Below are 21,055 nucleotides of genomic sequence, written 5' to 3' on the forward strand. Positions count from 1 at the left end.
CTTGGGCAGGACCAGATTAACACATAGGCAAACTAGACACATGCCTAGGGCCCTGAACTGTGGGTGGGGGCTGGTTCTTCCCTCTGCGGTGGTGGCGCAAAGGGTCCTGTCTGCCTCCCTTCCCTTCCAGGTCTGCTGCTGCACCAAATAGGGAGATGGCAGGTGCTGGGGGGCAGGGCTTCAGCTGGGCAGCAGTGCAAAACTCCCATCCAGGGAGGTGGCAGGAGTGTGAAGCTTGGATGGGGGGGGAGGGGGAGCTCCCCCACATACTCCTCCCTCCATGGCACATGCTTTTGCCACCAGCAACAGCAGCTCTTGGGGCACTCATGGCCTGCACATGCAGCTCTGCACTACCAGGGAAAGCCTGGAGTAGCTGCCATCCCCAGCCCCTACAGTGCACATCGCAGGAAGCAAGAGGCAGGGTAGGCAGCCAGCTCCAGCCCACGCCACTTCCCCCTAGTAGCGCGAAGCTGCACTCTTTGCCACTACTATGCAGCACTGGTCAGAGCACATGTCACAGGGCACTGGTGCCTGCGCAGGTCTCGAGGGCTGCTTTCTCTGGCAGCTGGGACTGTGCTTCATGGGGAGGCACTGAAAATTTTAGCATTGCTTTTCCCTTGAATGGTTTCTTTCTATACAGTAGAAGGATCCAGTGCCACTCAGGAAGTAATGTTGACCTGATCCTGCACTTGGTTCCACAGGTATCTACTGTAGCCAATGATATTGCTAAGAACTTACACCAATTTAATCAAGAGCAGAATCTGAGAATGAGATTTTTAGGAACAATCTTTGTCCTTTTATGGACAAAATCTGAATATAAATTGTATAGGCAAGGAAGCCATATGATATAAAGAAATTGGAACTTGTTTGTATTTTATTTGTGCTTTCCTCAGCTGTTGGTATTATGGTCTGTGCAAGGAGAGATCTGGGCAGTCAGTGCAGACACCCCCTTCCTCCCTCCCCCCCAATTCTGCTGCTGCATCTGAATGATTCAGACACAGATGGAGCTCCAGAGCCACTCCTGGCCCACTCCAGCCACAGACTGCAACTGTGCAGGATGTGAGGCTCAGCCACGGGCAGTGGCACTGGTACACAAGTTTCTCCTTCCAGCATCTTCTCCCTGGTCATGCCTCCCATGTAGGTGGCCAGGAACAGATTCTGGAAGGGGGGACCTGCAGCTGCCCTTATCTCAGACTGATGCAGGCACAGAGCTTCTTCTGACCCACTTCTGCAGGGCAGGAGTGACTTACTCCCTCCCCTGCTCCAGGTCAGCCAGGGACAGCAGCGGTGGTGTCAGCAGGAGGTGAGTCCCCTCCCACTCCCTTCTTGCACCTGCTCCCTGGTATTCCCCACCAACCCATCCTCACCTCCAGCCATCCTCACCTCCATTGGGTGTGCCACACCACTCTAGTAAATCCTGGATCTGTGTATACATGTGTATCTTTATGAAAGCAGCTTTCACACTGAAGTTTCCAGATTTATAACTTCTGCTGCTAAGATGCCAGTGGTGCTGCCTGCAGACTCTATCTGACCCTTCCCTGACAGCCCACTGGGGAAGCAGGCAGAGGCCACAGAGTTAGTAAGGGCTCTTGTGACACTAAGTGTACTAACAAGATTGCCAGCTGCAGAGCTGCTTGCTTACAGCTACTGGCTATAAAATTTTATTTCTTAAATTGATTTTTGAAGGGGCCCTGGATTATTGTCAGGGGTGGAGAGAGAGTGTCAGGTGTATAGTAGTGAGGGAAAGGAGGGGGATTGCTGGACAGAGGGGTCCAGAAGCAATGGTGGATGTTGAAGATATTTCACCACTAAACCTCTCCACCCTACTCTACCCCTGCTTGCTCAATATGCACATAAACACAAATAGGCGCACAAAGTAAAGAAGTACTGGTTACAGAAGGTGGCAAGCTTGGGAGCAAAGTTGAGAGCTGCCTCCCAAGAAGAATTGTAATACAAATTGTTCCTCACTTGACTAAACTGAGGAAGAGTAATACCAATCAGGGAGGACACTGATGTATTATACATACTTAGGGGAAGAGAGAAAGGGAAGGAGTAGATTATACCATCCAAATTCAGCTATAGAGTACCAGGATCACAGCAATACCATGACAAGAAGCAGAATATAATTACTTTGTATGTATATGTGTTGGTGTGTTACTGTGTGTGTGTGTCTGTGTGTGTCTGTGTAGGGCATAGTGGACAAAATAAATAATCACATTTTGTGAGCTGCAATTCACAGTTACCACTAGTGTCAACCAATGTGCAGCATAATTTTCATCATGTGTTAAGCTAAGGATAAGACAACATAGTTTAAAGTAAAGTAGAAGAAATAAATAGTTGCATTCAACCTTTTTGTGTGCATGGGGTAGGCTAGACTCAGGGAAAATTCTTTATAATGGCAGGAGCCAGTTGTCTTTTCTTCCTGTCATGTAAGTGAGGAGTGACCCTACCTGTCTCTCAGAAGTCACCAGTAATAGGCCTTGATGTTTTCTGATTGCAGCAGATGAATCTGTCAGTTTTATGAGTTGGAGCACAGAGCTGTGTAATAACTAATGACCCAAAGGGTAAGAGCTGTCTGCAACAAGTTTGCCCTAGATTTGTACCACTTACTGAGCATGGTCAAATGAAGACTTGGCAGAAGGTGCAACCCTGAACTGCTGCAGGATGACCCTGAGGCCTAACACAGGAACATCCATCTTCATAGTATATACATCTGTGCTGTATCCAGCATAACAGGTGAACAAGGCAAAGTGTATTCAATATAACAGGCTAGAATAGCATATTTTCTCACATACAACACACCCTAAATATAATCAGTGCCTTGATTTTGAAATGCAGAATGAAGTTATGGCTGCACAGAGCAAGGTGACAGTTTAATCTTCATCTGCCTTACCCTCCCTTTCCTGAATAACTAAAGCCAAAACCCGAATTGCTACTGAAGACTTGTCTCCATGGGTAGAGCTATGATTTTGAAAAGAACAAAATAGTTTGTGCTAAAGAGCTGAAGACTGAGTTAAAGAGCTAAAGAGGCTTTAAAATAAAGGGACCAGGAGCAGCTAGCAGTGAATGAGTTAAAATCAAAACCATTAAAAAGAGAGCCGATAGCTCATGTCTGTAGAGTGAAGAACAATGACTCATTAAGTCAATTGACTCCCTCCGCTGCCCAAACAGTAGTACCGCAGGTGGTGCACAGAGAAGTAGGAATCAAACCAAGGTGCTTCCAACATCAGGCAGAAAATTGGCTTCCCAACTTAATACACACACCCCAATTTGGAGGAAAAGGTATGTGTTGTATTCAAGAAAATACAGTAAAACAAAGTAGAATGTGTTGATCGTCTATATCTGGTATTCGAATTCTGGCTTTTCACAGAATACTAGCCAAAGTGCTATAGCGTGGTAAGCATGCATCTTTTAAAGTCCCAAAGGGTTATCTGTTTATGTCCTTATCCCTGGAGCTGCTGAACATGTAATGATATCAGGCCCTCAGCCTGCAGTAAACCTGGGATGAAAAGACCTGGAATCTCTCCTGATAACTGGTTTTAACTGATAACTCCTGATAACTCCATACCACCAGGCCTTTATGCAAGAGCAGAAAATAAGGTTTTAGAAATATACATTTATAAATAAACCACAATACTTACTGAGCGAGGATAGAGTATTGTAGGCTGGGCCAAGGGTAGGCAACCTTCATGCATGGCAGGCCAGCACTTGCAACCCAGCCATTTCTGTTGGCCACCAACTGTTTGATCCCTGCTCCCTCTCATGCACACACAGCCCTGCAGTCTCTGCTTACCATCACCATAGAGTGTCATATAACCCCAATGACTGTGTAGAGGGACAGTGACGGTAAGCAGAAGAAGGAAGCAGAGAGGGGAGAAAAGCCTGCCAATCCTCCCAGCCACCTGAGACTGGATCCAAACTCTTTGCAGGCCTGATCCTGCCTGTGGGCCATAGGTTGCTGACCCCTGGTTTAGGCTTGTCGAAACTTGGAATTTCTATTGTGCGGGAGATTACTTTTGTTTCTGAATCTGTTTTCATTCCAAATTAAATTTATAAAATGCAATTAAAAAATAAATCCATTTTAGAAATGTTTATTTCAGAACATATTTTTATTTCAAAATATATTTTATTTTAATAGGTTTCTCATATTTTATTATTTTTAATTTCACAGCAGCTTAAGATGCACTATTGACATGCCATGCAGCACAAAAGATGAAATATTTCCAGAAAAGTTTAAATTTCTATTATTTTTGTTCATTTAATTTATTTTAAAAATAACTAATAGTGTTGCTTTATAGTACTGATTGAAAAAATATCATCTTACCTAGGTCAAAGCAGCTCATGTTTTCCTAATGCAATGAATTGACATTCAATAAAAATAAAAGAACATTTCTGCTACAGCATTATGTCGAGAGTTCCACCCTGTGTGTTGCTTGTGCATGGTATGAAATAATATAAGAATCATATAAAAAGGAAAAATCAATTATATAAAACTCAAATCAAAATTTTGAAATTTCAAAGTGGTATTCAATTATTCTTCAAAATATTTTTTTTAAATAATAGTGTTATATTTTCAGTATTTTCCATGGGAAAATTTGTGCAATTTCATTTTTTAAAAATCAATTTAAAGAACTAGTGTTTTGGACGAAAAATTATTTCCATTAATATTTTCCTTTCTGTTCCAGAATAAGTATCCTGTTTGAGTTGATCTGACTACAACTAGAGCTTTGAATCCCGGATAAACCGGTTTCATAGCTTTTACTATTGTAAGAGCCTTTTCAAGAGCACTTTAACAACTCAGGCTATTCCCAGTCTCCAAAGATATTACGGTCTCCTGCATTTAAGTAAAAGTAATTCCTACCAGATCAGACCTTTTCATCCAATAACTTGTCTTCAGTAGTGGTCAGTACAAGATACTTCAGTGATTGTTTTAAGAACCAAATAATGGTAGTAATGGAATAACTTTTTTCATGAAAGAAGATTCTTCCTAATTCTCCTTAGCTAGTGAACAATTTAGGCCCTGAAGCATGAGATATAGATCCTGGTTTGAGCTATGGCTTCTTCAAGACCCTATTTTTAACTATAAATAAATTCAGTATTTTCTATGGGTGACAATACATTTCAAGACATATATTCATCAGTCAACATGCAGACATCACAGGTGTGTATTATCAACCTAAGAAGTACATCTCTTGTCATAATATTGTTCACATGTCGTGATTGTTCACCTAGTAGTCCAGAATCTCTGGAATGTCTGAGACATGTTCAACATAAGTCCAGGGAGGAAGGAGTAAATGTGGTTTTAGGCTATCTTTGCATTTGCCTGATTCTGAGGCCATCAGACTCTGACCTGGTCTTCAAGGCAAATTAGCGCAGGCTACAAACTCCTCTAATCTTGCACAAGTTGTCAGTATATGCTAACAGTCAGTGTAGAGCAGTGGTCTCCAACCTTTTTAAGTAGATCACCTTTGGCATTTAAAAATAACCCAAGATCTGCCATGCGTTGCCACCACCCCTCCCCCCTGCCCAGCAGGTAAGTCTGTGGGGAGGGAAAGTGGGGGGCAGATCAAGGCAGAGGAAGAAGAAATTATTTGGGGGTGAGCCCCCCCAGCAGGTAAGTCCCACCCAGCTGGGGCCCCACTCAACTTACCCCTGCTCCCACCTCTGCAGCACTGTCCCTCACCATGGGGGCCTCGATCTAGCCCCCACCCCTTCCTTTCCCTTATGGACTGACAGGCTAGGCTGGGGCGTGCACATGCACGTGGGTACTCACCCCCTACCCCATCCTCAGATCGACTCCAAGAGGCTCTGAGATATACCGCAAGAGGCTTCAAGATCTACCAGTGGATTGAGATCTACTGGTTGGTGACCACTGTGTAGAGATATCCTAAGCATACTTCTTCTGTATGGCCGAATCCATGCAACCAGAGGCCAGGAAATTGATGTAGAAGCAGTTGGGGTGATCATGTACTACCCAAGAATTCCCCATATTTGCTGGCTCTGAGAAACTGTAGTTCTACAGAATATTAAAGCCAGTATGCACCCCTTGGGAACTGTTGTGGCCTACTGGGCACAACTACACATGCGCTCTACTGCTCAGGAGATTATTTTACTGTGCATTAAAGCTTCACGTAAAAAAAGTGACATGCAAATATGCAGTAAAATAGTCTACTGTGCATTAAGCATCACTAAAAAAGCATGCAAATGCACTACTGCACATTAGCACAGCCTAATGCGCATTTATTTAGTACCTCACATTGGAGGTACTAAATTTAACGTGCATTAAAAAAGGCATGTTACTGCATGTGTAGATATGCCCACTGACTACAGTCCACATCTAAGGTTCTTTAAGAATGTCTGCATTGCTATTTAAGATCATCCCTAAGTGTCTTTCCAACTAGACTGAGCCATGTGAGCAGCCTCTTTGCTTAGAGACTGTCCAGTGGCTGCATACAAAACACCAAAAAAGCGATAAACAGAGGGCAGACTAAATCCTAAAAGGTCTCTGCTCAAGGAGTAAAAGTGGAACGCTTCCAAGTGGATAGAAGTGTGTCAGTATGTCAGGGTAGCCATGAGTAGCAGAGTAGACTGCCCTAGATGTGCTGCTTCATACTTTTTATGGCCTGCTTTTAAAGTCATGTATGATTAGGGCTCAGAAACTTATACCTGATAGTCTAGTATTACCTTCTACAAGTCAGGAATATTTATGGTCCTAGCTTTGAGCCCCCTGCAAATATAACTAAATAAAGAGAACTGCTGCTTATGTTAGAGGTGGATTAAACCACATGTTGCTCATTTGAACATTATTCCCAGTATATAAGTCAACAGCCCAGTGGTACAGTGGCTACTTCACATGAGGATCTGGTTTTATCCACAGCTTGCTCACTCTTTATGGGCACCATCTGTCCTCCAACACATTCCTTTCCCTGTTGCACCGTTGTTATCCAAATGGCTGAGCAGGTTAAATAAGTAAGCTGATACGTTTATCCCTGTGCAGGATCTTGGTGGTAGAGGTAATTAACCATACTAAGACATTCCATGGGAAATAATCTTTCCTTATCATGGAGGAGGATTTGTATATTTTTATACATTAATATTATAAATTCCACATACATTACGTAAGACAGAACAAGCACAACAAGAGACGGAGGGCGGGGGAAGGAGGCTGTCGAAATAGTTGTGAATTCTTCTGCTGTCACAACACAAGGTTCAATACTGACAGTTCCCTTTCCCTGAACTAAGTAAAATATGGAATGGTACTTATTCCTGCCTTAAAAAGAAAAGTACCTGCCTTAAAGTGGAATAAAATGTATTATTAAGCTCCTAATTATGGGTCAGCTCATTCCCGCTGATCCGATCTGTAACTTAGCTCTCTCTGAAGTAACCTGGATCTTTGTACAAAGTACTGGGTGGTGCTAGTACTGAATGTTGCCAAGTTGAAGTTGCCGAAGAACTGTGTGTGGATCCTAAAGAAGAAGGACTGGAGGGAACCTCCATAGGTCATCTAGTCCAACATCCAGTACACAGATGTAGAAAGGTACTGTGGTGATGCAAATTAAGGATGTGTCCCTGCCGGACTCTGAGGTACTCCTTGAAAACCCTGTATAAAGGGAAAGGGAAGTGAGAAAACAAGACAAAACAAAAAGCCACAGAGATGAAGGCTTTACTGGCTATCCAACAAGCATGTTTTAGCCTGTAATTGGTTATGGTCTCTTCCCCCCACCTCCAGCACCCCTTTAGGATTTCTAGCTAGTGTAGAGTTCTGTAAGTTTCATTGGGTCATGAAATAATTTACTGTGGCCTTTAGTTATCTAAATTAAGGACCACCATTAACAGACGTGGATAAGCAATATCTCGCTCTTGTGAAAATAAACATATCATTGCATCAGGGGTTTAAGTAGGGGATGCATGAAATTATTTAAACACTGGAAACGTGAGAAAGTATCTGACTGTGTCTCCAACACTGATCTCTTTTTCTTTGAGTATCATCTGACCACAGCTCTAGTAGGTTCTATTTGAATTCCACTGCAGCATGACATTTTCACAGTGAATCTAGGCTGGCATACACAAAAGCTTGAAAAGGTACCTGATTTTGAAATCCTGCATGCCATTCAGACTGCTAAGAGAGTTGCAATGGCTTCTTTGCAAAATACCTGTATTTTTTTTCTGCATAGCAACCGTATCTGAATTGGCCATTAACAGAGTATAGTACTAAGGTGAATGTCAGAAACTGTGACTATATGAACTAGCTTGATGGGACAAAAGATTTGAAATGTCCTACCCATGATCATTTATTCAGCCAGTGAACTAGCTCAGCACTGTCACACCAGCATTGTTTAAATGGAAATTTAAACAGACTTCGATTTAGCAGAACTTTCCTTCATAAATGTGCCCTAAGAGCTGCAAAACTCTAGAAATCTTGGTTCAGAGATCATACCTTTTATGAGACTAATTAAGAATTGCAAAAAAAAAAAAGTGCATTCATTAAACTAGGGTGTAGGTTGTAGCCATGTTGGTATACGGACATAGGCAGACAAAGTTCTTTGGGTGAATCTGATACCTTTTATTAGACCAACTTAAATAGTTGGAAAAATTTTTCTTAGCATGTTTTTGGGTGTAAACACCCTTCATCAGGCTGAGGAAGCATCTGCAGATAGTGTGTGCTCTTCCTTTGTTGGCGTATGCTATTCATTCCATCCAGGAAGAGCGCACACCAGCTGCAGATGCTTCCTCAGCCTGATGAAGGGTGTTTACACCCAAAAGCTTGCTAAGAAAATTTTTGCAATTATTTAAGTTGGTCTAATAAAAGGTATTAGGTTCACCCAAAGAACCTTGTCTTCCTTATTAAACTAGTTCTCTTACTGTCTTAAAGCCAGTGAAAGTCACTTGAAGATGCTGAGCTTTTACAAGGAGCACACATTTCAGATGTTTAAAATCTAATCTTAAGGGAAGCAAACTGATATGAGGCTGGTTGTGTCTCCAGCATGAATCCAGATGGTCTGGTTCTCCACTGATTGGCACTTTCAGTAATCATTGTCACACACTGGCAAAGAGGCTGTTAATTTCTGCCCTTCTAACCTAATCGCTCTTCAGACAGTTTGCACTCATGGACTACAAGGCAGTAGAAAACAAAAGACAGCTGTTTCTAAATTATTGATGAGGTCTTATGTAACAAGTAATGCAAGAATATGAACCAACATGGCATATACAGTTATGCCTGAAGAGTTATGAAACAGGGTTTCAGTGCCTTGAATTTTCCTCTGGATAATCCTGCAGTCAGTAACATCTGCTACCTTCTTCTTCCACCAAGCGACTGTCAGGTCACATGGAGATTCACCACCTGTGCCTTTGCTGCCTTTTAACAGCCACTGCTAGTTTTTCTTTACAACACAATGCTTTTCTCTCCAGTGATGTGGAATGTCATCCAGTGATCTGTAGGAATGGTTTTAACCCTTGATCTACACAGAGAGGCATCCGCTGCACAGATTTTGGGATGCTTGCAGAGGTGACTCAGCATCCTTTGGAATCTCTGTAGATGATTGGGAAGGAGTGCAGAATGCCACTCTGGTTGGCAGAGTCAGCTTGCAGATGGAGTGGGGCACTGCAAGGCAGATTGTATCAAGTTTTGTGATGACCGGTGTCAGAGGAGAAAAGAATATGCTGCTCAGATTCAGAGCATTGCTAGTGCATGGGTGTGGGCAGGACTGTCTCTTGCGCATCGGACTCAGCAGCCTTCAGAGAACTCATTGGCACATACACCATGCTCTGTAAAGGATAACAGTGCCAACTGATTTATGGGAATGGTTTTAATAGCATTCCTAATAGCTCTTTCCACATCTTTTCTCACAGTTTCTGGGGCTGCTTCTTGCAAACAGATTTCATATTTATCCATCATCATGGCTACTATGGCATTTGATTCCTCAGCGCTGATATGAGATTATGCCTCATTTATAAAATGCCAACAGGAACTTCAGTTTTTCAAACTCCTCTGTTTCTTCCTGAGGCACACTGCACTCACGGTTTGCCTTATGAAGGTAGTGGGTACATTGGGCAGGGTGGAATGTGTAGGACCACCCCCTGAATCTGGATTAGTTTTCTGTTCCCAAAACCATTGCTTTAAAGAGAAGGTCAGGGTTAGATACATCAACATGATTGCCTGCTTTATAAAACGGCAGGAAAGAGTTATCCCTTTTGCTTAGTATCCTTAGTGTTCCATTACTTGAGTCTGCTGCTTGTTCAAAAAAGGTGGCCCTGACTCTCTGTATGTGCAGAGCAGTTGGTGCATGATTGAACTAATTCTAGCCTTTCACTGTGATATAGGTGGATAAGCAGATGACTGTTTCAGTCAATATTCACACCTGTGGACTGATGAAGTTGCTAAGGAGTCTCAGTAATGACTGTGAGCATGATGCACACGCTAGTGAGCATTCAAAAATGGGCTACTTATGGATGGTTAGACAGTTACGATTTTATTGGTGATGCCAGGGTAGCTAGGGCCATCTGGATGTTTAAGGGGCAGCTTGTAATGGTGACAGATGCTCATATTTCACTAATTAATGCCCGAATGCCTGAACAGATCATTGAATTGCTACTCTTTATTATTAAATGCACATGATGTCAATTCACTACTCTTAACTCCACAGCACAAAGAGCTTTGCATTACTTTTATTTGTTGCACAGTCTTCGTAACAGTGCTGAATTTTCTGTCCTTGGAAAGGACTGATAGGTTTTTCCAAAGTAGGTGAGAAATGATCAGCATTATAGAAAGGCTAGTGTGTTAATTACCATTGAGAAACAGAAGGCATAATTAGATGAATGCCAAAGAGGCAATTTGCTAGTACTTAAAATTCATGTAAGAAAAGTCTCTTTGTAATAAGGTTACTCACTGCTAGTATCACTGCTTATTTGTTGCCTTAAATTTGTGGAGTCTTCTGGAGATTTCATTGGAACAAGGAAAGTGTAGCTGCAATTTCCCATCATTAAATAATCTGCACTTAGTGTATTAAGATGCATACATTCTTGAATTCTTGTAGTGGGTGAGAGAAATATTTACAAACTAATGCATCTTGTAGAATGTGACACGCATTTGTTGGGAGAGAATTCATGCTTGAGACTTTTTGAAAATGTCAGATGCTGATTGCACTGATTTATTTCAGGATGAGTTGTAATTGATCTTTGTGATCTTCCTGCACTCACCCTCCAAAGATGGAGGGACAGACACATTTTTCATTGTGGAAAAGATCCTGGTATCACCCTGTGCTGGTTAGGATTTTTTCCCATAGGTTACTGGAGCTAGGGTGGTCATGAGTCAGTCCCTGGTTCCAGATTGTTTTAACCAATTTATTCAAGTTAAGTAAGTGCACACTAAGCATTCAATTAGACTCCACATGTTTTGCTTGGAGAGTAACCATGTCTAAGCTAAACTTGATCAGTATGCACTATTCCCCAGTTCTTTAGGTGTGGTTGACTGCAGTTGTGTGCTAATGTTGCCCACCATGTTACTGAAAGCTGGCTGGAAAACACACCTAAAATGTACACAATTAGAAATGTGGCATAACCTGTGTTGTCCTGTTAGGTGGTTTGAATGACAAGTTATTTATATTTTACTTCCCAGAGCTGTCACAGTGGCAATGAGGGGGAAGGAAGAGTTTATTCAGTCTATCTGAAACTATTATAAAATGGGACAGTTGTTAAAACCAAACTGTCTGTGGATGACTGGAAAAAATACCTGGCAGTTTGCAAATATGGTCAACCCATTGTAGAACATCCACATTTGGGAGCTCTGTTTATGTGCCTTTACTTGCCGATGTAGATAAGGGTGCTACAGAGCAGCTGGTGTGTGTGTGTGTATGTATATATATATTTATGTGTGTGTCGAGATATATATATAGATATAGATATAGATATAGATATATATAGATATAAATAAAGCAGAAGGATAATGTTTTTCCCTAGCTTTGCAACTCTGCAGGTGCTCATTGATGGGCATCTGCTGCTTTTCCTGTAGTTATTTAATACTAATATTACTGTAATCCCCAGAGGTCCCAATGAAAGTCTCCTTTGTTGTAAGCACAGTACAAATGCTACTGTGGAAATGCTTTCTTCCCTGAAGAGTTTACAGTGTAAAAGGATTCTTTTCTTATTGGTCATTCTGAAAAACTCATTGACTTGTCATACTATATAGGGCACATAAACACAGCTCCCAAAAGTAGGTGTGCTACAACTGGTTGACTGTGGTTACAAAGTGCCAAACATTTTTTGCAATCCTCCACAATGTGACTTCACTTAACAACTGTCCCATTTTACAGTAGATTCAGATAGAGTGAATACAGTCTCCCTCCCTGTCACTACTATGCCAGCAGAAATGCCAATAGAAGGAGACATGGGTAATGAAGAGGCCTGTGCCAAGCGGCTAGTATTTGCTTCCGACTCGGATTCAGCCAATTCAGGGGACAGTGATTTGATTTGGTGATCCCCACTGCCCCCCACTGCCTCACATCACTTGGGGGGCTCTGCATGAGCCCCCAAAGCCCCGAAGCTGCACCAGGAGTAGTGGGTGCCAGGGCTTTTCTCGGCTTTTTTTTTTTCTTAAAGGGCCGGAGCCCTGGCAGGCGGGGCAGCCATGGGGGGGCCAGGGGAACAAGGGGGAGTCGAGGGGACTTGTCCAGAGCTCCTCATGCAGCATGGGGCAGTGGGGATTGCCCCCTGCCTGGCAGCACCCAGTAAACACTGGAGCTTTTTTTTTAAAGCACTGGGAGCTGAGGCAGGCAGGGCAGCCATGGGGGGGCTGGGGGAGCAGAGGGGTCGGGGTGCTGGCAGGGGTCCCCCCCATGGTCCCCTACCTCAGCCCCCCTTCCCCTGCCCTTAGTACTTACCAGCTTGAAGTGGCTGCAGCTCCTTGCTGCAGCCACCAGGGACTGTCCGAATCATCAAAGCTCTCCAAAGCTTTGCTTGGAGAGCTTTGAATCGATTCAGACCTTTAAATTGGTCCCCAATTCGATTTGGATTCAGAGATTCGGCCACCGAATCGGGCCGAATCTCCTCCAAATCAAATCACCACCCAAAGCTTTGCACAGCCCTAGTAATGAATATATTTTACCCAAGTTCTAACTTCCTTAAACTGAAGAAAATGACACCATTGGTTATTTGGTTCCAAGATCATGCATACAGTTCAGAGGAGCACCTGATCCCCTGGTACAGCCCCTGTCCAGAAAGCTGGAGATATGGGCTGTAGGCTTCACTCAGACTCTGGGGGTTTGAACCAACATCTACTTCCCAAGAAGGCTAAGGAGCAGCCAGGCCTCTCCTGCTGAAACAACTAAAAATAAAAGATTCATGGGGCCAAATGGAGAACAAGCAAAGTGAGGAGTTGGCTCTGTGGCCTGGTTGTTGCTTCCTGTCCCCAAATACAGTTTATGTATGTTATCCAGTAACTAGTGCAGAATGCTAGATGCCAGCTAAGTAGACTAGGATATGAGCCCTTGTTGGTCGAGTAGCTGAATGGTGCACTAGGTTACATTGATGTTTTATACTGTTAGTTGTCGTGACTCACTGATTTGCTACACTTTTGGCAACTTACCTCAGTCTGATTGTACATATGCTTCATAGTGTATTCATCATCTTGAGGGGCCCATTTGGCCACTTGTCTGTGGCTTTTGGATGTTGTTGTGTTCTTGCCATTATGTATGTGGGCATGCCTGCATACCAGGTCCATGCCAGACTGAATGTGTCTCACTTATTTTGCCTGAACTTGGACACGAAGCAGACCAAGGCCTGGCTACTACTTAGCTGGGGAACCACATGGGATTCCAGGTGCCAGAAATACCAGGGAGTCTTGGTCCAACAGTTGATGACTACTAGACTTAAAAATTGAAGAAATGTCAAGAAGTCAGTCGGCCCCATTGTCACTCCTGAACTGATAGGAGCATTAAAAAATATATATGCCTTCATACTTCTCTTTTATTATCAGGGCAACCCATAATACATATGGGGTCTTTCCACTATATGAATGACAAGCAAAATTTGTATTAAGCCTAAAGTAGTCTGTGACCCATCCTGTGAGCCTGACACTGCTCCTGGTTAACCATTGACTCACAATGCCAACTAAAGCATTATGTTCCACGGGCTATATGTTCCTCCTTGCAATTCAATTTTGTCTCGTGTAAAGCCAGTTTCAATATCTGCCCATGGCTTCACTGGCAACACTACAAGTATTGCCGTCCAAAGTATAACCTGTTATTTAGAATGCTTAAACTTACATTGCCAAATGACAATCTTGCAAGTAGGCATTTCTAGCAGACTTGAAAGTATCATTGTAACCTTTAACACAGCAAAATACCTGAATTAAGCTTCTGAACTGTTTCAGCTTCTGTGCAGATTTATGCATGTTGAAGCCATTTAGTCCTAAGGTGTTTTACACTATCTTTCTGTCCAGTTGGCTCAAGGACAATAACATGAAATCGTATCGGGCATTAGTGTCTTATACATTTTCAGTTTATTTTCCCAACACTTCTGACTGACTCCTAAAACATATTTATTTCTGCTGTCATTATCTCTAACATAAACCCACCATTTTTCTCCCTGCTTGGAAACATTCTGCTCTGATACTATTGTCAAACTAGCAAAAATAGTGACAATACCAGTACATGTAGATATCTTTAGTGCTTATACTTCAAAATACAAACAACCCAGTTTTATTTAGTCACCAGAGGCTTTTTTCCTTACATAGTGCTATCTACTCTGTATTCACTATCAGCCAGATTTTTTTCTTTACATATGTATCTTTTATATTTCATAGCCTGTCAAAATAGTTTATCTTTTGGCTTACTGCATCTTACTCATCCAATATTTTATGCCAGCTCTTTCTAATTCATTCTTAAGAATGAATATGTTTTTGGGTCTGCTTGATCTATGAACCATTAATAAATAATTATACTTTGCATTGGCCTTTTTACCTGAATATCCCAAAGCACTTTACAAAGACAGGTAATGAAGATTCTTTACTTTTTTACTGATGGAGGGAACAAGAGCAAAGACTGGTACGTATGTGACTGGACCAACATCACACAATGAGATAACCAAAGAGCAGAATTTAGATATCTCCTGACTCAGGCCCTTACTTAACCTTGCCGCTTAACAATAGTGATTTCTTTTAACTTAACTAGTTCTCAGGTATCTAAGACTTATTCAGAATGACTGGCTAACTTATATGATAAAAGCTATGCTATGCTTATTCAAATGATAAAACAAAACTGTATAGACTTTCTCTAGTACTTTGGTGTATTTGACAATGACTATAAACCTACCGCTCCAAAAAGGTATCCTCAAGCATGCTGCACTGTTCTGGGAGGACGGGGGGGAGGGGGTCTTCTTCCTAAATCAGATATGCTAATTAATGCTAATTAGAGTTCTATGTGGATGTCATTGCACTACTTCTAGTTCAGGAGGCAGCCCAATAAGAGAAGCACTCTAAGTATAGACAGTCAAAAATCCCAAGGCTGAATCGATTCAATCATTGCAGTTTAGTCTGAGCTGCCTAGATTGAACAAATCAACAACGGAACAGACATTCATTTCAGACTCTGGAAATGCAGCCACATGCTTGCAGTGGCTCAGGCTGGAAGCCAGGGGGCACTAGAGCAGCTCTCCCTGCTTGGCTGAGATAGACAGTTTGGGCGAAGGCTAGCCCACCCACCCTGCAAGGAGGGGTTTGTGGGGGAGGTACAAAGCATCCTGGGATGCTGGGGGATAGTGAGTTAACTTGAATCTGGAGGGGATCTGTAACAGAAGTTTAATAAACTAATTTAAACTAAATCACTTAAGATTGAGGCTACATCCATCCAGGTTTATCTTAAACCAGTTTTCAAAGCAGTTTATGTGCACTGAACTTCAGTTGTGTTACAGATTTGAACTGGTTTTTGATCACTTATACCAGTTTATGTGTAACTTCTGTCCCTAGCCTGTGTGTTTGAGAATACTATTCTGGAACCCAGTAAATTTACTGTGTAGATTAGGGCCTTAATCGTGTTTAGTTGTTCTTAGTTGGTTTTGAGACTCTTTTCTAAAGTGCTATAAATATACCTAGTGCTTTACATTAGGTAAAACATATGAATCAATGACTAAAATCCCTGTTAAAGAACCTGTAAAGTATAGGAATGTGCTGATTCAATAAGGCTGCATGCAGTGAAGAGAGCCATATGTAATCCTGATAAGCTGACACAACTCATTTTAATCTTAGCTAAGACAGGGCTCTCCAACTTCTGAGTGGCTGCAGGCTCCTGACTAGCCACAGACTACATGGGCCACTTTTTCCCCAGGCCACATGCTGTGCCTGGTAGTTGTGTGAGAGAGTTGTTCTTGCCATTTTGAGAATGACTTAGGCAAAGATTTGTATAGGATGGTTTAGATAAGGGTGAGCTGTCCTTGAACAGGTTGAATTCAGTGGCTGCTGAAGGCCCCTTCAGCCGTACTTTTCTACAGTTCTGTGATTCTAAAACCTTGAGATGAGCTCTTGCTTTATTAGATTATAGTAGATTACCCATTTGATGGTCTAAACATTTTGTAAAGAGTGAAATCTAACACACACAGAAGTAACAGATGGACAGAATACATAACACCTATGGTTTGTATGTGTGATTCCTAGTGATGGCCTTAAATCAAAGACTATACAAATGAGCACTTCCCAAACTGCTAGTCAAATGAATACAAATTATCATTAGGACTACCTGAGGGTATATTCAGGTGGATATTCAAAGCCCAGAGTGTTATAGTAGGTAACATAACCTTAGTAGAAAGTAAATAGGATTAGAATGTTAGATACAAAACCCACAAACAGAATATAAATTATTAACACCAAAACTAATAATTAGGGGTGTACCAATAGAGATTTGGGGGGCCAATACCAATAGCTAATATTTAAGGAGGCATATTGGCCAATACCAATCCAATATCTGATACAGCTGCCATCAGGTGGAAGGGGAGGGGGGAGGGAATGGGCATGGGGGTGCAGATCAACGCCCCCTGTGGGGAGGGAGGGGGCAGGGGCAGGTGCTGTCCAGCTGGGGCAGGGGAGGGGGTGCGTGGGGTGGAGGTGCAGCTCATGGGGTGGAGGCAGCTCCTGCCACTGCTTGCACCCCAGGAGGGCAGGGGCAGGGGGCATGTGCCCCCGGATCTATGCATCATGGGGCAGGCTGCAGCTGTAGGGTAGAGCCAGAGCCGGCACTGCCCGGGGCTTTTCTTGTCAGGAGCTGGGCTTGGAGCTGACGCCAGCAGCGCTGGGAGGAGGCTGCAGCCACCTCAAATTGTGCCACAGCTCTGCTCCAGCCCCGCACTGCCACCCAGCGCAGCCCCAGCTGAATGCCCCGCCTTGACCCAAGCGCCAGGAAAAGGCACCTCTACTAATAATAATAATGTTTGATAAGTAAAAATCTATTTACAAGCAATTTAGAACAGATTTCCAATATATAGCTCTTTCCCACAGTTTCTTTACATATTAACTCATATCAGTTCCTTTTTCCTAATGAGATATTATTAACTCATGTAATATTACCCTCAAGAGCACCACTATTTTACAGAAATTACAGTTATTTTCTGAAAAATCTGAAACTTTATTATCCAGTACATAACCAAAATTTTCTTTTAAATGACAGGGTCTCACAGTATCTGACAAGAAAACACAAAAAAAATCAGCCTAAAATAACTTGTTCTATTGTGGGGGTGGCAGGAGCAATTCTGAGGTGTTTGGATAAATGCTGGTGTTGAGAAAAAGGAGCTGATATTTGTTACTATCCCAAAAGGCTGAACAAAAATATAGTACATAATGAAAGCAGCATAACATAAAAAAATCATGAATAAACTAAACAGAATACACTTGAGTGTTTTAAAAAAGCAACAGAACATCCCTGTAAGGAAATAGATTTTTTTTGTGAGCATGAAGAATTGCTGGTAGCATGTTGTCTTTAATCGAATAAAACAAATGACAGATGTTGACATAGTAATATCTGTGAAGAAATAAGGGGCAAAGGACCATATACTTCTCTTGCCACATAAATTTCTATAGAGAAAACAAGAACAGTACAACTTCTGAAGAGCTGTAAGTCTTCTCCATCATCCCATTTGGATCCAGTGAGCTGGCAGCTCTACAGAGAAGTAGAGGATGAGGGCAGAATTTGTTCATGGATGGTAGCCAGGAGATCAGCAGAAATGCAGAGGAAGGACTCATATTTTATAGAATTTAAGTTATAAAATGGGATTAGGTCCCACATTACTTCTGCTCCATGGGTGCAACTCCACGTGTGCTTTACTGCACAGTAGACTGATTTACTGCACATTAAAGCATCACCATCTACATGTGCACAGTAGTTAGGTTGGTGTAGACCAATTTACTGCACCGTTGGATAGTCCCATCAGATGCAGGCATTATCTGATGGCAGAGTAAATCATAGTGCTTAAATGCGCATGTAGATGGGAACATCTGGATTAGTGTACTCTGGCTCAGATTGCACCAGAGTTTATTCAGTTACCTTAATTGCACATGTAGACATGCCCAGTGTCTCCCTATCACCTTTCCCCACAGCAAGAATGTCCATCTAGCTCCCACAGATGCTATACTACACTGCTGGCTAAATCCCCATGCTGCTCCTTGTCCAGACCCTTCTTGATGTGTGAAAGCCATGGAGAGAAAGTTACTCTTTGGCGTGATAGTGCCCTTCAGAGATGGGTATTGCCTTTCTAAGGACATATGCCAGGGTGACTGGGTATTCGAACGTATAATCTTCTGTAGCCATTTTACTCTAGGCAACATAGTGCTCAGCTCCCACCCTGCATCTAAAGGTAATGGAAAGCCATCACACCATGTAGTCTTACCCTCCAGCACCCCTCTGAACCCCCTCTGTAAACTTAGGATCATTCTGATATATTCCATGGTATAAAGCAGAAGAGGAACTTAGGGATTCTGGTGACCTTCTTTTAAATAGCAGGTTGATACCCAGTTTTCAGTGAATTAAAGCAGTCACAAAGACTGATAAAAAAAAAAACAAGCAAGCATTATGCTCATATTCCAAAGTGGAGAGCACCTCTGCATTTGTGTGGTGAACATAATATTTCTGCATGTGTATGTATGTATTTTTGGCGTGCATTATGCAGTTAGACTCTATTTTAAATTTCTCTCTAATTTATTTTTAATTTTGTAACCCCCCTGGGGGTAAGTTCTCCTTTTGCAGCGTAAAATCATCTTTCCTACATATCAGCTTATATGATGGTTCTAAAGTTGAGCTAGCAGAGGCTCTTCCTTTTTAAATTCACTGAGGGATCCTCTGCATATGTAAGTGTAGAGTATATGCTTGGGAAGTATCACAAAACTGTAAATATTTACCAAAATAGTGAAAAATGTAGGCTGTAAATGCATCCTTCTTAAAGGGCTGCTGTCAAGATATGCTTTTCTGTATTAATAGTACTCTCAACTTCTGAATGCAAAAGTAGTTTTGAAAATATAATTTACTTTTCCCTGTTTGCAGCTGGCTGTTCCTTATATTTGGCGTAGTTTTAACACTGAGGGACAAATTTTTAAAAGCTTTTGTACACGTGCTGGTGTGCCAGCGGGGAACTGCACTTTCAAAGGGGCTCCCTGTGTACAAAAGTAGGGGCAACAGTAGTTGGCATTATTTTGAATACTCCTGTTAGTTCGCCCCCACAAGCATCACTGCGTGTTCAGTGGATTCTTTGCAATTACCCTTAAGCATGTTGTGCATTAGGTGATCTGCAAATTATTCTTTATTTCTGTAAGTGTAATAACTAGGAGCAGAAATAGATGACCAGTTTTGGGCAGGTGTTCCAGGAGAAAGCCCAAAATCTGCTGCCTCAAAAACAAGGAAAGCAGTTTATGCTGGGATATTGCAAAAGGTTTCTGAATACCAGTCCCTGGCAATATGGCAGAATAGGGAATCTTGGTGTCCCATGAGCCATCGCTTCCACCCCAATCCTGGCCCTTGTTCACTCCAAGCTGCATCTCTGAAGCACCCCATGTGGTTCCCTTGTTCTGCAGCATAAAACATAGGGGTGGATCCAGAGGGGGTGCAGTTGCACCCCCATGTGATTCCTGCTCCACCAAAAGTTTAAAACCAGCTGCCTGGCAGTAGTAGCAGCATTGCTATTCAGGCAGCTCTGAGGGAGTCAATTGAGTTTCTGGCTTATTCTGTTGTACTTGATGTCTTTTAAACTCATCATTCTACAGGTGCTAACAACCCTCTCTCCATTGTAATGGTCTTGATGTTCTACTAATCAACCTATCCTTTCCTCTTCAATTCTGCTGTCTTTTAGCTCCTCTTGGTAATGTACCTTGTATTTTGCAGCCCTAAAGGCTGTTTTTAACTCTACCTAAAAACGTTAATGCTTTCAGTGCAACATTGGATGCACTGCCAAGATTCTCAAGAAGGCTAGATTTTGTTTTATGAATCTGAAAGAGAAACATGCTTTTAATTCTCATGACTACAAGGCTAATGAAACAATATCTTTTGGTTATTGTTTTTGCCTAGTTGGTTGGGGTTTTTTATACATAATATAGAATATAGCAAATTAATAAACATTCCAATAAAGTTATATTTGTTTTTGCTTCAATCTTAAACAGAACAATATAGCCTGAAGTCCCTAGGATATTAGCAAATCTTCTAGTTTCTATTTTAACTGGAGAAAAATGTGTTGTGTTATATGTGATGATGATGCACCTCACTCTCTACACCCCTTTTTCAAAAGTCTAGATCTGGCTTTGGCTCCAGAATCCTCCTTCAGGTCATGTGTTTCTCGCTACAGATCAAGGGAACCCCATGGGCTTGCCCGTCACACGTCACACTTGCAGATGCACGCTCCAGTTCAGACTCAGGCACCCAGGACCATTGTGCTGCAGGATCTGACTCATGAAGCCATAGGAGCGATGGGGACTTGACCCTGCACGACAGTGGCACTGGGCAACATTTGTACCTGTCAATCAATAAGGATCAGTTGTGCTGGGATAATTCCCAGCACAGCTGATTCTGCAACAAAAACAATGTCTGTTTCTAGCT

At 42.2% G+C, this 21,055-nt stretch overlaps 1 protein-coding gene across 1 annotated transcript in view; it reads left to right on the forward strand.

Moving 5' to 3' along the window:
• Window positions 1-21,055, forward strand: part of SLC35F1 (solute carrier family 35 member F1) — a 428,569-nt gene that overhangs the window by 325,882 nt on the left and 81,632 nt on the right. The gene's annotated exons all lie outside the window — the stretch shown is intronic.

The sequence above is a fragment of the Crocodylus siamensis genome, chromosome 1 (assembly GCF_052110815.1).
Source record: "Crocodylus siamensis isolate JL-2025a chromosome 1, ASM5211081v1, whole genome shotgun sequence".
Lineage (NCBI taxonomy): Eukaryota > Metazoa > Chordata > Crocodylia > Crocodylidae > Crocodylus > Crocodylus siamensis.